The sequence below is a fragment of the Myotis davidii genome, unplaced genomic scaffold (genome assembly GCF_000327345.1).
Source record: "Myotis davidii unplaced genomic scaffold, ASM32734v1 scaffold923, whole genome shotgun sequence".
In the NCBI taxonomy this organism is placed as follows: domain Eukaryota; kingdom Metazoa; phylum Chordata; class Mammalia; order Chiroptera; family Vespertilionidae; genus Myotis; species Myotis davidii.
The window spans coordinates 17,811-36,456 of record NW_006293789.1 but is presented as its reverse complement, the minus strand read 5'-3'; the positions used below and the strand labels follow the sequence as shown (position 1 = coordinate 36,456).

General features: G+C 39.2%; 1 long non-coding RNA gene across 1 annotated transcript; it reads left to right on the top strand.

The window, feature by feature from the left end:
- The first annotated feature begins 5,614 nt into the window (after positions 1-5,614).
- On the top strand, positions 5,615-11,304 carry LOC102759118. Its single transcript, XR_435865.2, has 3 exons — positions 5,615-5,700; positions 5,800-5,855; positions 11,024-11,304. It is a non-coding gene; the product is annotated as an uncharacterized LOC102759118 (long non-coding RNA).
- The last annotated feature ends 7,342 nt before the right edge of the window (positions 11,305-18,646 follow it).

Sequence of the window (18,646 nt, the reverse complement as noted above, 5' to 3'; positions counted from 1 at the left end):
TATGAATAGGGCCCAAAGTGACAACCCTTCAAGCCTTGGCAAACAAGCATGGCTGACGTCAGCTTCATCTGGAGAGATTTCATAAAAACACGGAATCTTGCAATCTCACAGAAAAACAAGGAAAACATTTGAGAACACTCTGTATAGGAGAGAAATATGAGTGGCCAGCAAATACACGTAAAATTATCTAACTTCACCAAGGATCAGGGAAATGCAAATTAAATCATTATTCGTTCAGCATACTGGCAAAAATGTAAAAGCTTGATAATATTAAATGTGTGGGGAAATGGCTACCTTTATATAGTACTAGAGGCCCGATGCACAAAATTCATGCAAGAGTAGGCCTTCCTTCCCCCCGGCTGCCAGCACCGGCTTCCCTCTGGCACCGGGGACCTGGGCTTCCCTCGCAGCCCGGCTTTGTCCAGAAGGTCCTCTGGAAGGATGTCCAGTCTAATTAGCATATTATTCTTTTATTATTATAGGTTATTATAGATTAGTGAATGTGTAAATAGTCATCCCCTTTGTGAACATTGCAGTCTGGTGCTATTTATTACAGTACATTTTAAAATGCACATACTATTCAACCCAGTATTTCAATTTTCCAGTACTTGCCTTACACAAAAATTCTGGTATAATAAATTTTTACCCTAGTGGGTTTTTTTTGAGAAAACTTTTATCACGGAGAATTTCAATCATAAGAAGTAAACAGTATTATGTAATGAACCTCTATATACTTATCACCCATCTAAGAAGGTTATTAATAGCTTTAAATAGTAAAGTATCTAGATGTCAACCCATAGGAGACAATTAAATAAAAAGTAGTACACCTAGCCCACCAGTGTGGCTCAATGGTTGAGCATCAACCTATGAACCATGAGGTCAAGGTTCAATTCCTGGTCAAGGCACATGTCTGGGTTGTGGGCTCAATCCCCAGTGTTGGGTGTGCAGGAGGCAGCCGATCAATGATTCTCTCTTATCATTGATGTTTCTATCTCTCCCTCTCCCTCTCTGAAATCAATAAAAATATATGAAATTTTAAAAAATGAGTACAAACAATATATTTTATATATATACATAGTATGTAAAAGCGCAGGAAAGGGTCTGAAAGGATTCACACTTAACTGGTATTAGCAATTTTACCTTAGGGGTATGGGAATTGAAAAGACAGTCAAGGAGACCATTTATTTTATGCATATGATCTGAACCTTTTGTGAGGAGAAGAAATTTCTATTACTTATATAGTACTTGAACATTTAGAATATGATCCATGGGTTCTACCTCTGGTAATAGTGTTTTAAGTATCTCCCCCCAGGCAGTACATTGCTGAACATAAATGGGCAAAAGGAAGAACAGAGATGACTGGAAGATAGAAGATGAACTACAGCAATATAGTAGAAGCAGTTGAGAGAGAAATCTGTCCATCTAGTCTAATTAGAAGTTAGAAGGACATAAACGTTAAAAGAGATCTGAGAAGCAGATCAGCAAGCATTTGAAACTATTATTTATGTAAAGTAGTTGGTAGGACTTAGAACAGTACAATACAAAATAAGGTCAGGATTAGGTTTAAGATTTTGCATTTATTAATCATCTGTGGCTGACATAGTTCACTCTCCCTAACAAGGAAAGATTGGCCATTCAATACGAATATGCTTGTGTAAAATATTGTGATCAATTGTACATACACACAAATAGGCTAGAAGAACATGCTTATTCTGTAAACATGTACACAAATTTGATGACTCTTCAATTAATTCTTTTGTTTCCTAGACTCGGCTTGAGAACCACTAAAATACTAAAAATATAGAAACATATAAACTTAGGCAAACTAAATCAGCCTGCCAGCAAGTATTGTCCTTTCTGAATCTACCAGACAACAAGTTACGAACTTAAAAATTGGAACTAGCTGCTCTTGATGTTATTATTTAGAAGGACTTCTCAATTACCTGATACTTGAAACTTCTCTGAAATCAATAAAATGATATTTTATAAAAGGAAAAATTAGTTCAGATCTATGTGTGTGTGTGTGTGTGTGTGTGTGTGTGTGTGTGTGTGTGTGTTATTGTTTTAAATACACACTGCATGGCTCTCCTGCACGCCCCACACTGCAACCAGGGCATATGCCCTGACCAGAATCAAACCATGACCTCCTGGTTATAGGTCTATGCTCAACCGCTGAGCCATGCTGGTTGGACTGCACTTTGTTTTTATGTTTTTATTTCCCAGTTTCTAGAACAGTGCCAGGCATGTAGCAGCTGGTTTTAACCAAAGTTTATTGAATGAAAAAAGTGACTGACTGAATGAAGAGTGTATGAAAGCTACATTACTTCTCTTGAAAATTTCTGGAGATTCCTTTACTTGTTGACTATACCTCTTTTAGTTCAAGAAATAATGGGCTACTTATTTAGAAGACAAGTGTGTGTGTTCTGAAAGGTCACTTGAATACTTTCCGGCCACTGATTTCACAAAGAGTTTTGAGAAGTTGGATAACCAGGATGCATCTCGTTCTAAACCCCTTTATAGTTCTCTATGTCTTATCTCAGACTGTGAGCACTTTGAGGGCCAAGATTATTCTTTGAATCCCTCCACAGGATTGACCACACCATCATGACAGTGGATACTAAATAGATATTACTGAATGAATGAATAAATGCTGTCTGATCATTTTGACTTAGAGAATTTCTCTCTAAAGAGTTTCTTGTTCCCATAGCATGTCTTCCTCTTTGATGCAGTTCTCATGGCAGCATCATAGAAAATTCCTGATTCTCCCTGCTCAGAGGCCATCAAGGTTGATGAGGATGGTGTAGTCCCATTGTTGTTGCACTTCTCACAATGTTTACTCTCTCATGAAAATCTAATTAATCTGTTATGCCCCCACATTCCGCTGAGGACTAAACCAAGGGTGATTTTTCCAGGTTTCTAATCTCTTAAATTGCCTATGCCTCAAAGTTCTCCCCATCCTCATTATTGGCAACACCTTGAAGTAACTGAAAATTATGCCGGAGAGAAAACACAGTTGTATGGGAAGGTCCTTGCCTTTGGACGTGTAGCAAAACAGCTCCTGATTCGAAGAAACAAAATCTTTTCTGCTTCATGAACCAGTGAAAACCTAATAAAAGTGTGTCTCCCCTGGGCATTTTACATCATTAGCATCCTGGCTTCATGCTTCACTTTAACAAATAACTTATTTTAAAAGTTTCTCCAGGGAGAAGACAAGGAGCCAAAAATATCTTGGAAAAAACTTTACTTAGCAACCTGATAAGGCTGTTTCATACAGTTTCTAAAATTCATGTAGCCAAGTCTTTGTGATGTTTTAGTTTCTGATTTTGATATGCACTGAAACCTCTTCAAGGCTAAGCGAGGAATGTAATGCTTTACATGTGAGTAACATTTTATGGTTTTCGTAGTACATTTATTATAAATACCATGACCATAATCAATCACTACTATATCTTAAGACATAGTAGGCAAACCTGGTGGGCAAACCCGGGCACGCGTGCCAAACATGGCACACCAATAACTTTTGCTGGCATGCAAAACCCTCTCTTATAATCTTCCATTTACAATTTTTTTCTTAATATCGACTTTTTTATTTTTCAGATAAATTCAGTGTAGGTGCATCTTAGATAAGTAAATAATTTTACGTAACAAGTTATCTTAAACACACGGAGTCATAAAGTTTTCTGTCGGATTATCGGTGTACATGTATACATTAAAAAATAAATGTATTTTTCATCATCATATACTGTGTTTTTGTCGCTCGAATGAATTTTATTATTTCTTCAAGGTTCTTCACCTACGTACACCTTAAGTAGGTGTAACATGTTCTCAAAAAATTAGGGTTGGCACGCAGAAGAATTCTGAGTCAGACATTTTGCTGGTTTTCGTACGCACTCACAAAAAGGTTGCCCACCCCTGTCCTAGGACATATGCTAACTATTTTACATATGTACTACATGGAACTTAATCTTTGCTACAATTCTATGAAGAGATATTACAAGCCCCATTTTATTAATGAAGAAACTGAGGTTTTCAGGAATTAAGTAACTTGCTCAAAGTCATACAGTTGGTAAATGGCTAAATCTGGATTTAGCTAACCTTCAAACCTACAGACTTATTTCACTCGGTAAGAATCTTACAAAGTTAAATGAACCAGTTACTCTTTTCCTTTTATATGTACAAATCTCCTGATGTTTATGTTTGTATCCATCTTTTTCTTTCCTTCTCAAAAAAAGCCAACCTCCTCACATATTCTGTATCCCTCTCACCCTCCTGCTACATGTGCTTTGAGGTCCTGGCACCACCTTGCTGCACAACTCCAGGAAGGCTATTCACAAGGAGATCTCTGTGGGTGGCCCCTCATGAAGTAAGACTTCAGATTGCAAGTCTCCAGTTTGTGACCACCAGCTCTGTGGACTTCCTCCCCTCTCACCTTATCAAGAGCTCCATCTCCCCTTCATCATCAATCTCTCTCTCATAGATTATTATCATCAGCATACAAACAAACTTACAATTAACCTTTGGAAAACATGGGATTCGGTACTCTCCACAGTCAGAAATTCAGGATAACTTTTTGAAAATATATATTTTTATTGATTTCAGAGAGGAAAGGAGAGGGAGCAGAAACATCAATGATAAGAGAGAATTATTGATCGGCTGCCTCTTGCACGCCCCCTACTGGTGATGGAGCCCACAACCCAGGCATGTGCCCTTGACCTGAATCGAACCTGGGACCCTTCAGTCCACAGGCTGATGCTCTATCCACTGAGTCAAACCAGCTAGGGCCAGGGTAACTTTTGACTCTACAGTTGGCTTTTCATATCCCCAGATTTAACCAACTATGGATGGAAAACAGTATTTTGGATCCACAGGTAGGAATCTGTGTTTAGGAATACAAAAATATTCTTTTCTTTCTGAGGTGAGCTGAATGCTGTGCAAAATCCTCAGATACAGAGGACTGACTCCGTTGAAAGAAATCTGAGTATAAGTTGTCTTGGGCAATTCAAACCCATGCTGGTCAAGAGTCAACTGTACTATCCTCTGTACTTGCCTTAAAGACAAACAAAAAACCCCAAGAAACAACAACAATCAATCACTCTTGACTCAATATTCCTCTCTTGTTTAATTTTACAGCAGCAGTCAATATTTACCATCTTGAAATATGCCATCTCTTTCCTTATTTTCCTAATTCTCTAGCCACTATTTCCTCTCTCTTTCCCCAGACATTTTTTTCCCTACCCATCCCTAAATATGAAATTTCTTCAGGCCTTGATGTGAGGCTTCTTTTTTTCTCTTTCTATATTCTCTTCTTAAATTACCTCATCTATTCTGGTGATTTAAAATACTCCCGAATTTATATTTTCACCCCAGGTCTTGCCTCTGAGTCCTATTATTATACTCAATTTTCTCCTTGACAACTCCCTTGGAATGTTTTACAAGCCTGTTAGACTTGTCAACTAAAACACTAGTGTCCAAGTTCAAAGAGATTTTTAATGTATTTATTTCAGCCTGAGAAGGCTATTACAAGCAGGACTTACGGGGGGCGGTGCCTCCGGGGACGGGGCTGCATCAGGCCCCGCCCCGCGGGCTCTAGGCCCCGCCCCCGCGAGCTCCCGGCCTTTCTTTCCCTCCTCCCCGTGCCTTCCCATCCTCTTCCCAGCAGCCCCAGCGCCGGCGGTCCTCAAGATGGCGGCTGACAGTGAGGTGAGGGGGTCGCTCCCTGTCCGTTCCTGCCCGCAAGCGCGCTCCTCTGCCTCAGCGCCTGGACGCTCACTCTCTCTTTTCTTCCCTCCCTCCCCGCAGCCCGAGTCCGAGGTGTTTGAGCTCACGGACTTCACCACTGCCTCCGAGTGGGAAAGGTGAGTGAGTCGTGTCATTGGTTCGCAACACCTTGGGCCTCGGCTGGCGTCCCCTCCGCCGCCCCCTCGGCCCTGACCGCACGTGACGTCACTGCTCTGTGAAAAGCGAGACCCCGGGGTCCCCGGTCCCCGCCTCCTCCGTCTCGGGGCAGCCGAACGCCTCTTCCGCGTCTGGCGTCTGACAAGCCGGGGCCTGCCCCCGGCCGCGGAACCCCGAGGCTCGGCTCTCAGACAGAGTTGTGTTTGTCCTCACACCACTTTCCTCGGACCTTGGTCGTTGCCCACACACACGGTTTCCGTGGCTGCCACTTCCGCACTATTTCCGTGTATGTTTAACTCGTGGACTTAAGCAATACACTTCGCAGCTGCCTTTTTCCTTCCGCGTCACGTGAGAGAACCCTCTGGGGAGAGGCCGCCGGCGCACTGACAGGTGGTGTCCGCCGTTCCGGCCCCTGCACTCTCACCCCGTCCTTTCCAATGGCCTTTCCGGGGTCTGCATCTGGCCGTCCACCGGCCCCTGCCCTCCCACCCCGTCCTTTCCAATAGCCTTTCCAGTGTCTGCGTCCGACCTCGGGACGCGTTGACGCCGTGGGTAGTGTGCCCCGGCCCCCTGTGCCTGCCCAACACTGAACAGCGGAAACTGTTGTGCCACTGAAGTGAGGGTTGCACGCTTAGATGAAGTTTAGTGTTCGGTGCCCCAGAAACCCTTCAGCTTCCCGGGTTTCGAGTGTGAGCGAGCTCCCTGCAGCATTTTGTCGTCTTTCCGGCTGGGAGAGGTCACTTGTGGATGTCATGTCGTTAAAAGGTCTCAGCGGGAATAACAGCTTGACCTGTGGGATCTTCCAGCAAAGCGAAGTCAGGGAGACATAACCACGCTGGCAAGGCTGTAGTGAGCAGATACTGTGTGTCCAGAATTTATGCTAATGGAAGAGAAGAAAAACAAAAAAACCTGTATTTTACCGAACCAACCAGCAGATAGTTACATTGGAAGCCACCGGCACTAACTGTAAACACAGCAGTTTAAGTAAGGATGGTATTATGACGGATTAGCCTTGTTGGAGATATTTTCATAGGAAAGAGAGAAAATGAGCCGGGCATGGGAAGTAGGAAGCGTTTGGTTAGACATGAGAAGGCACTGACACGAGTAGAGATGGTGAAAATGAACCTTTGGAATTTCGTGAAGAAATGCTTGACTGGAATGCAGGTCACTTAGAACTAAGATTCCTAAAGAAGACAGGACCAGGTTATGGACACCCTCCAAAGCTAAGTAGAGACCAGGGACTGGTGTGGCTCAGAATGCTTGTCTCTGATTATGTCTGTCTGAGGTGGACCCCAATACTTGCATTTCTAACAAGTTCCCTCCCAGGGGATGTTGCTGTTGCCAGTGGGTCTGCAGAGCACACTGAGCATGAGCCATTGGAGAACAAGAGTGAGAGACACTTGATCTTATAGTGGCAGAGGTGATGTGAGAGTTGTTTCAGAAGATGAAGTAAAATTAAGGCAGTGACTTACCTTTATCCATAGTTAGGTTGGTGATTTGGAGATTGGAGAGAAAGGATAGAGGAAAGGATTGTAAGGCATTTCAAAAGAAGATTTAGATAGATCTCGAGGAAATTTGAGAGTAGAAAAAAGCAAACTCAACTGCAGCTTCTTTCCTGAAAGAATGGAGATAAAGTGGCAGAGCATGAAGAGAGCAGTTTTAGACCTGTTGAATGTGAAATACAGTCAGTCCTCGGGTTACGTTGGACTCCACGTTTGTCGCTTCGTGGTTATGTTGCCATCTCCCATTAATTAAAAAAAAAAGTTCCATCATTTCGACATATGTACATATGAGCTTTATGTTATTTTTATTATTTATTTACTACAAGGGCAGGAATTGTTATCTTTTAAATTTGTTTTAGTGTTTCATTTCATTACTGCTGTGTATCTGCTCCATGTGAGTGACTTAGGTGCTTATGTAGGTGGGTTTCGACTTTTGGCGAAAATCGCATTACATCGCGCCATAGGAATGGATCTCCGACGTAACCCAAGGACCTACTTGTAATAACTTCTTGTCTTGAAGGCAGTTAGAAAAATGTAACCTGAACCTTGGAAGATGACAGTTGGGTGTGAATGAGGAAACAGCAGAGTATTGAATGGAAAAGGATCACTTTCCCCCACCTAAATATTTAAAACATCCTGAAATAGGATACTAAAATCCTTTAGTTCCTTATCTATATATATAAAACCCTAATATGCAAATAGACCAAACAGCAGAACAACTGGTCGCTATGAGGTGCGCTGACCACCAGGGGTTGTGTGCGGAACATGGCAGGTGTCGGCCTTGGTGGGATGGTGGAGCAGGTGAGCGGGGGTGCCAGACCAAGGCAGGGCGCTGGTCGCTGTCATTGGGGCAAGCCTCTGGTGGTTACTGAAAATTCTTTGCTCCGCATGCCGCGGTCCTGCCCAGCACTCGCACCTGCTGCCGGTGCTGGAGCCGCTGCTTGCACAAGGCGCCGGCCCTCATCGCATGGCATTGTCAGCAGGTGCAAGTGGTGGCTGCCAGCCCTGATCACCACTCCCTGCTCCTGAGGGGTGATCAGAGCCGGCAGCCACCTCTCGCACCCACTGCCAATGCTGGAGCTGCTGCCGGCACCCACTGCTGGTGCCAGCCCTACTCTCACCAGCAGCCGGTGCTGGAGCTGCCATTCGCACCTGTTGGTGGTGCCCAGCGCATGTCCCAATCACTCAGCGCCATCAATGGGTGCGAGCTGCGGCTGCCAGCCCTGAATGCCCCTGAAGGCTTCTCTATCTCCCCCTGCTCCTGAGGGGTGATTGGAGCAGCAGCTGCTGCCACTTGCACTCGCTGACAGTGCAGGTCCTGCTTGCACCTGCTGCTGGCGTCAGCCCCAATGGCTCCGCACCATCAGTGGATATGAGCTGCAGCGGCAGAAAGGGGACTGGGGGCCATGGCGGGAGGGGCCGGGCGGGGGTCGGAGGTTGGGCTGAGACCTGCCCTGTGCCCACTGCAGCCTTGTGGCCCACAGTTCCTTTCAAGGTGCATGAATTCGTGCACTGGGCCCCTAGTATGAAAATGATTGTTAATACAGTTATGATAAATGCAAAGTAGGAAATTTGGTTATTGACTTTTTATTTGGTTATTGACTTTTGGTTATTGACTTCTGTTTCTAGAGTGAAATAGTGTTTTATGATTCATGGGAAGATGTTAAGACTTTGGAGTCTCTTTAACTTTGAGTATAACGTTTGAATGAAAAATTCTTGTCGGTATGGTATGAGCCATACAATTTTTTGAGAGGGCTGACTAGAAACCCATACACTTTTAATCATTTTTCTGTTGAAGAAATATTTATTGAGTGCCCATGTTTCAGGTACAATTGAGGATTTTAGGTATGTGGTGGTTAATAAGAACAGGTGATTCCTGCTCTTACTGAATGTATAGTTTAGTGAAAGAGACAGATATGATTAAAATAATAATAGAAATGAGTCTTAATTACAATTGAAATAAGAGCTGAGAAGGGGAATAAACCTGGTCTTTTAAGAGCATATATCCATTAGACCTAATATAAAATGAGGAACCAGAGGAAATGACACTTTACCTGAGATCTGGAGAGCTTTCAGGGTAAAGGTATTGAATTATTCTAGTCAAATACCAATACTTTTAGGATAGAGTCCGATAGTAGAATTAAAAAGAAAGAAAAAGCACCTGTAATCCTACCACCATTAGATAGCGACTATTACTATTTTGAGAAAATTCCTTCTAATCTATGTGTTTTGTAAACTTGTATCAAACCATTTTAATATTTATTTATATGGTTTCCATTAACATATGAACATCTGTTTCCTCAAATGGACTTTAAAACATGATTACATATTATTCCATTGAATGGATATACCATTAATTTACAACTCTGCTGCAGTTGCACATTAAGATAGGTTCCAGTTAACACATAAATTTTCGCTCATATATGGATACCTTTTTATTATTAAATTTTTACTTTTTAAAACATATTAACTAATTTCGTCACACTCCTATTCAAAGCTAATAATTGCCTTTTGACTGAATCCCCCTTCCCCAAAGTGAATTAGTATATATTAATGCCTTTAAATTTTTTTCCTTATGGAATTATTTTTATTACTGTTAGCTAGTTTATATTTTTTTACGAATTAGACAGAAAAGTATGCTTTATAAACGGGAAATACCTGAGTCTAAGGAGACTCAATCAAGTATTTAGAAAAGACAATATTTGTGCCCAGTCAGGATTAATGCCTTGAATTTTAAAGAGGAATTAATTAGAAGGTTCAGTTGAATCATAAAAAGTGATTTATCATTACTGTCTTACAACAGAAATGTAAAAATTACTATGTAAGTCACTGAAGAAAAAACCTGATGCCTTGTATTTTGCTAGAATTAACTCTAATACTCTAGCAATACTATGTAGGCGTTTTAGTAGAGCAATGTTGTTGTTATATTGCATCATACTTATATAAGAAGTCAACTTCTTAGAGTAATAAGTCTTGAGAAAGTGTCTTTTAATATGTATTTAACATTACTGCTGAGATTTGACAGTTTTCATTTGCTAATGTTGAGCATATTGCTGGTCAAATTTGTTCTTTTTTTAAAATAGGTCTTTTGATCATTAGATTTAAAGATGTGAATAATTATAAAGTCTGTCAGTTTTTATAAGGAATTATAAAATCCTTAAAGCTGATAAATGTACTTGGATTTTCTTTCCAGCTGTTCCTTAAATTTTATTTTATTTTACTGAACAATGTGCCCAAATAATGTTTTCTTTTTGGGGAGGGGAGAAGGAATATCAGAATTTCTAAATCTTTAAAGGAAAAGTTATTAAATTAGTTATTTTGAAAATAGGGAAAATATTATGATTTCATAATTATCTTTAATAGTATCATAAAATATAAAAGCAGAATGCCTTTGTTGGATAAGCAGTATACTCAAAATCTAAGAATTCTTAAATTAAAGAAAATTATTTTCACTTTTATTCCACATTGTTAAATTAGACTAACAATATTAAACTTATGAGAGAGACTTCTGATAAAAATGTTAAAATATAAAAGATGCTTTTCTAAGAATTGTATAACAATAGTAAAAAATATGCAGTTACATATATAGAAAGGGTTTTTTTTTTTTTTTTTTTGCTCCTTCCTAGGTTTATTTCCAGAGTTGAAGAAATCTTGAATGACTGGAAACTGATTGGAAACTCTCTGGGAAAGCCACTTGAAAAGGTCAGATCTATTTGCTGGTGTCTCTAAATGAGTATTTATTTTGAAATTTCTAAACTTTGCTGCATTTGGTACATTTGAATTAATTTTTTTAAAGTTATGTATAATCTGTAAACATAAAATGGTATCTGGAAGAATTTGGATATGTGGCACATAATACATGTAAGGCTTTTGTGAACTGTCTTTCAAATAAAATTTTATAATTACAGTGTCATTCTTCATGAGTGATTTTGTTTCTCCTAATGTTTACTTCTTTCTCTCTCGCCTTCTCCCTTAGAATGTTAGAAAATCTTTTTTTTTTAAGTTTTAGTTGGTTAGAGAAATACTGCAGTTACCAACCTCTTGGGTAGAATATTTTGCTTAATTAATGAGGAAAAATTCTTGGTCTTAACAACCAACTGACTAATTAGCAGCCAGTTTTTACTCAATTTTTGTATTTTACAAATACCACTAATAACACTTGTTTTCCCCACTTCCTTTTGTTTTGTTTTTTTAATTTTGTAGATGTTTTGAGGATAAGACTAAATATTCAAAATTGAGGTGGAATTCTAATTCTAATCTTAAGATACTGGCGGGTTTACTCATAAACTATGCCCAAATGTTTACTGAAAAATGTACTCTGAGAATAAACCTAGATTTTTCTGTATTTTGATAAAGGGAACTAACTGTTTGGTTTAGGCTTATATAGATGCTTTGTTAGATTAATTATTTTGAAGCAAAATTGATTGTTTTTATTATAAATCTATCATTAGCCCTACTCGGTTTGTCTCAGTGGATAGACATTGGCCTGCGGACTGAAAGGTCCCAGGTTCGATTCCAGTCAAGGGCATGTACCTTGGTTGCGGGCCCATCCCCAGTGGGGTTGGTGCGCGAGGCAGCTGATTGATGTTTCTAACTCTCTATCCCTCTCCCTTCCTCTCTGTAGAAAATAAATAAAATATACTTAAAAAAAATAAATCTATCATTAACTGATTTATCCCTCTATAACAAGCAGTTCTCAACCTGTGGGTCATGATCCCTTTGGGGGTCAAACGACCCTTTCACAGGGGTCGCCTAAGACAATTGGAAAACACTTATATAATTACATACTGTTTTTGTGATTAGTCACTATGCTCTAATTATTTTAAATTTGTCACTATGAAATTGGGAGTCACCACAACATGAGGAACTGTATTAAAGAGTCGCAACATTAGAAAGGTTCAGAATCACTGCTCTATAAGGAAATCTCAGTTCTCAATATTTGCTAGGTTATTTTTCACCTTAATGGTGATGTTAACAGATTTTGAGACAATGAAAGCATTAGGATATTTTTCTTTAGCTATATGAATAGGAACAGGAAAAATAACACTAATATAGAAATCACATCATTTAAAGATATGCTGAAATGTATAGAGTAAATTGATTTACTATATTAAAATATTTTTATGATTACATTTTGAAATAAAGAAAATGTGAAGTTCTCAATCACAGATCATTCTATTCCATGTGAAACCAATACATACAACAATTGATACAGATGTCAATAAGATTAAAGGCAAAACAAGCTAGGTATAACTGGAATGAAAATTATTTGTACCACCAAAAAAGAGAGCTAAACCTGGTATTTGTGAGCTCTGATATCCCTCAATTATATGATTTACACATATATGCTGTGTGTCAGATCTGAAGAAATGGTGAGCAAGATTCATGTTCAGACTGAACATAAATTCACATGAGAGAGAGAAGTAATAAGTACACAAGACTGAAATTTTAGATACAAAATTCAGTTTGGGGATATGAGTTGAGTAATGAATTCAAAGTAGGTAGCATACTGACATACATGTAGTAGGGACTAAAGGAGTGTAACTCTCCAATTCCTTCCTTTCTATAGATTATAGTAAATAAAATGAGATATGGAAAACATGAAGAGATTTCAAGGTGAACTGTATAATAAGGTTAAAGAAAGTATAAAGGAACGGTGTTATTTAGCATAGAAAAGAAAGTTTAGGGAATGCCTTTATGAGATTTTACTTTATGTGAAAGACAGTGATGACCAATTCTCTTCCTTCATTGAGGCAGAATTAAGAAAAATTTTTTTTCAAAAACAGTTTTGAAAAATTTCAAACATAAATACGATAATTTATTGAACCCTCATGTGCCCATCACCCAGTTTCAATAAAGAATAATCTGCCATTTCTTGTTTCAGTAGTACCTTTATCACCTCCCCATCCCCACTAATTTTTTTTAAATAATTGATATTTGTGGGGTAAAATTTACATACATTGTAATGTACAAAACTGTTTAATTTTTACAGATATTTACATAACATTCCTCACTCAAGATATTGGATATTTCTGTCACCCCAGAAAGGCCCTAGTGACCCTTTCGAGTTAATTCTCATGCTCCTCACCCATGACCTCCAGGCATCTAATGTTGTTTTTTTGTTTTGTTTTGTTTTGTTTTTTACTATAGATTACTTTTGCCTGTTCTAGAAATTCATATATATGCTATCATAAAGCATATACTCTTTGTGTCTTTGTTTTAAAACAATTGTTTTAACATTGTTCTAAGTTATTGCATGTAACTTTATATTGTATGAATATACCACAAATTGTTTCACTTATTGGCAGATATATGGGCTAGCCTATATAATAAAGAGCTAATATGCTAATTAGACCCAACAGCAGAACGACCGCCCGGATGACCTTCTGGACAAAGTCGAGGCTGCGAGGGCTGGCTGAGGCTGCAAGGGGCTGTGAGGCCTGGCCGGGGCTGCGAGGGCTAGCTGAGGCAGCTGGAGCTGCGAGGGCTGAGATCCCCTGCACAAATTTTGTGCTTTGGGCCTCTAGTCTATATATATATATAAAAGCCTAAGCAACTGACTACTGGTTGCTATGACGCGCACTGACCACCAATGGGCAGACGCTCAATGCAGGAGCTGCTCCCTGATGGTTAGTGTGCTCCCACAGCCAACCTCCTGTGGCTGGCCAACTTCCTGTGGTTCCTCCCCCTGGCTGGCCCAATTGGCCCTGATTGGGACTGGGCGAGATGGCCCGACAAGCTGAGGGACCCCACCCATGCATGAATTCGTGCACCGGGCCTCTAGTTATGAATAAAGCAGAACATTCTTGTATGAGGCCTTTTGGTAGACATGTTCTTACTTTTCTTGAGTAAATATTTAGGAGTGGATTTATAGGGTCATAGGATAGTGTATGCTTTGTGCTTAACTATAGTAAACTGCTGAAACTTTTTGTACCATTTTAACTCCTCACCAGCAAATATATGAGAGTTCAGGTGGCTCCACATTCTCACCAACAATTGGTTTTCAGTCTCATAAATTTTAGTCATCCTAAATGGGTATGTAGTTTGTGGAACTAATTTGTATTCCTCATTCTGGTTTTAATTTTTATTTCTGTGGTGAATATTGGTAGCAAACACCTTTTCTTATATGCTTACTAGAGGCCTAGTGCATGAAATTTATGCACGGGGGTGGGGGATGTCTCCCTCAGCCTGGCCTGCACCCTCTCTAATCCAGGACCCCTCGGGGGAATATCCGACTGCCTCTCGCAATCCAGGACCGCTGGCTCCTAACCACTTGCCTGCCTGCCTGGCTGATCGCCCCTAACCCCTCTGCCTACCTGCCTGATCGCCTCTAACTACCTCTGCCTGCCTGCCTGATCGCTCCTAACTGCTCCCCTGCTGGCCTCATCACCCCTAACCACCTCTGCCTCCCCCCACACCTGGAACCCAGGATTCTCTCCTCTAGCCAGTCGCAGGCACCTGGAACCCGGGCTTCCCTCCCTCTGGCCAGCTGCAGCACAGGCGCCCGGGACTGTGGGGTGGGCAGCTTGTTCCTTTCCCAGAGTGCAGCCCCAGCCGCTGGTGCCTGGGACCACTGGGCGGGCGGCTTGTCTTTCTCCTGGGCTGCAGGCACAGGTGCAACCGCTGGCACCTGGGACCGCAGTGCGGGCAGCTTGTCCCTTTCCCAGGCCGCAGCCTGGCTTGTCTCCGTTCCTCTCTCATGAGCTCATTTGTGCCTGGCTGGTCCCATTATTCTCTCCCCAGTGTTGAGTGTCTGAGCTGTTACAGCGTGATGGCGTGATGGTGTGATAGCCATTGCATATTAGCTCTTTATTATATACAATATTATATAGGATAACCCATTTTATGTATGTCTGTGAAATGTCTGTTCACGTTTTTTTGTACATGTTTTAAGTTGGGTTGAGTTTTTATTGAGTTGTGAGAATTCTTTTAGTTCTTCTATATATTCTGTTTTTAACTCTTGACTCAGTAGTTTTGCTAGGTTGTCAAGATATTCTTTGTATGTTTTCTTCTAGAACAGTGATGGTGAACCTATGACATGCGTATCAGAGGTGAAACGTGAACTCATTTTTTTGGTTGATTTTTCTTTGTTAAATGGCATTTAAATATATAAAATAAATATCAAAAATATAAGTCTTTGTTTTACTGTGGTTGCAAATATCAAAAAATTTCTATCTGTGACACAGCACCAGAGTTAAGTTAGGGTTTTTCAAAATGCTGACACGCCAAGCTCAAAAGGTTCGCCATCACTGTTCTAGAAGCTATCATTTTAGCTTTTATTTAGGTCTGTGATCTATTTTTTAACTAATATTTGTATATGATATGAAGTGGAGAATTAATTTTTTACATATGGATATCCTATGTATTGTAGCATCTTTTGGGAAAAAACACTTCTTTGTCTATTGAATTGCTTTGTTGCATTTGCCAGACAGTTAACTGAGGGGGGTCATCTTCTGGAATCTGTATTCTGTTCCATTAATTTATTTGACTACCTTGATGTACTAAGTTGTCTTGACTACTGTAACTTAGGGTTTCCCAAAACTTGGCATCACTAAAATTTCGGGCCAGATTGTTGTGGGGTTGTACTGTGGATATGTAATAGTAGTGTCCCTTGCCTCTACCTATTAGATCCCAATAGCACCCTCCCAGGGATAAAAATAGAAATGTATCTTGTCATTGTCAAATGTCCCCCAAGGGACAAATTGCCCCTAGTTGAGAACACTAACTAGCTTTATAGTAAGTCTTGACGTTTGTTTGTGTAATTTCTGCAGCTTTTGTTGTTTTCCCAAGATTATTTTGTCTATTCTAGGCTCTTTATGTTTCTATTATGAATTTTAGAATAAGCTTGTCAATTTTTGTAAAAAGGATGATTATGCCGGGGCTATGATTAGGATTGTGTTTAATTTATCGACTTCTTTGACATTTTGACAGTCTTGAAGCTTCCAGTCATGAACATGGCACATTTCTCTATTTAAGCCATCTTTAAATTTTCTCAGCAACGTTTTATAGTTTTAAGAGGAAGTCTTGCATATCTTTTAATTTATTGCTAAGTATTTTATGTTATATGATGTGTTTGTAAATGGAATTTTTTTTTACTTTCATTTTCTAGTTTGTTGCTAGTGCATAGGCATAAAATAAAATTTTATATGTTGACTTTGTATCTGGATAAATGTAAAGATTCATACTCACTTTATTAAATCTTTTGCATTTTCTACTTTCATAATCATATTGTCCATAATTAGGGACAGTTTTACTTCTTTTTCAATATTTTTACCTTTTATTTCTTTTTTTTTGTTAATCCTCTCCCGAGGATATTTTTCCATTGATTTTTAGGGAGAGTGGGAGAGAGAGGGAAAGACAGAAACATTGATGTGAGAAAAGCATCGATTGGTTCCTCCTGCACGAGCGGGGAGGAATGTGTAACCCAAGTATGTGTCCTTGTCCAAAATCTAACGCGAAACCCTTTGGTCCGCAGGTCAATACTCTATCCACTGAGCAAAACTGGCTAGAGCCCTTTTATTTCTTATTGATATTGACTAATCAGTAAAATATGAATAACTGTTGAGAGTAGATATCCTGCCTTCTTTGCAGTAGTGGAGATGAAATTTTCAATACTTCAGCAATGAGGTTTTTCATAGGTGTCCTTTATAAGTATGAGGAAATTCTTAGTTTGCTGAAAGTTTTTTTTATCATAAATGAGAATTTAATTTATTCAAATCTTACTCTGTATTTATTGAGATAATCATATGGATTTTTCCTTTTTGTTCTCTGAATGTGGTAATTTATATTGATTTAAAAATTTTCTTATGGTAAAATATATATATACGTAAGAATGACCATTTTAACAACTTTTAAATGTAAAATTGAGTGGCATTAAGTATTTGCACATTATTGAAGTTTTTACCAACCCAAACTGAAATTCTGTACTCATTAAATAGTAACTTTCTCCCCCGCTCCTCCAAACCCCTGGTAACCACTTTCTATTCTCTTTTTTCTGAATTTGACTACTTTACTACTAGGTATCTCGTATAAGTGCGATCGTACAGTATTTGTTCATTTGTGCCTGGCTTGTTTATTTAGCTTGTCTTCAAGATTCATCCATGTTGTAGAACGTGTCAGAATTTTCTTCCTTTTCAAGACTAAAGAATATTCCATTGCATTACATTTTGCTCATTCATCTGTTGATGGACTCTTTGAGGTTATTATGAATAATGCTGCTGTGAATGTGGTTGTACAAATATCTCTTTGAGTCGCTGCTTTAAATCCTTTTGGGTATATACCCAGAACTGGAATTCCTGGATCATACAATTTTATTTTTTTTTGAAGAATTGCTATACTTTCGACTGGCTACAAATTCAGTTTATCTGAAACTATTTTTTTTTTTTAACCTTGTTTTTGAAGGACAGTTTTGCTGAGGAATTCTGACTTGACTTTTCCCCCAGTACTTTAAGGTGTAGTTGCATATTCTTCTAGTGTAGTTACTGATGAGAAATCACTTTGCATTTGTATTTTTGTTCTATTTTGGCAGTTTTCTCTCTGGCTGCTTTCAATAGTTTTTTTCCTTTATCTTTCTAATTAAGGTAATTATGATGTCCATAGTTGTGGGCTTTTTTGTTAATATTGAGTGTGCACATTTTTTGTTTTTCATCAAATTAGGGAAGTTTGGCTATTATTGCTTTAAATCTTTTTTTTTGGCCCAGTCTCTACACTTTCTGTGACTTAAATTATACTTACCTTTGACTTCTTACTACTGATTCATAGGTCTCTAAAGCTCTGCTGTCCTCAGAGTTTGTTATTCCTAGGTAATACTTCTTGATTTATCTTTGAGTTCAGTTATTCTTTTTTCTGCTGTCTCCAATTTACATGACTTATTTCCCAGTTTAGTTATTGTACTTTTTTAGGTCTAGAATTTTTATTTGTTTCTATTATAATTTCCAGTTCTCTGTGGATTCTTGTCTCTAAATTTGTTTTGAAGTATTTTCCTTTAGTCCTTGAATGTATTTATTACAGCTAGTTTAAAGCTAGTTGCAACACCAAGGGCACTGTATTCTCTTAAGTATGTTACATTTTCCTGTTTTTTGTTGTTGTGGGGGGTATATGTCCAGTAATTTCTTTTTTAAAAAAAATAAATCTTTATTGTTCAGATTATTACAGTTGTTCCTCTTTTTCCCCCCTATAGCTCCCCTCCACCCAGTTCCAACCCCCCCCTCTGCCCTTACCGCCCCCCACTGTCCTCATCCATAGGTGTA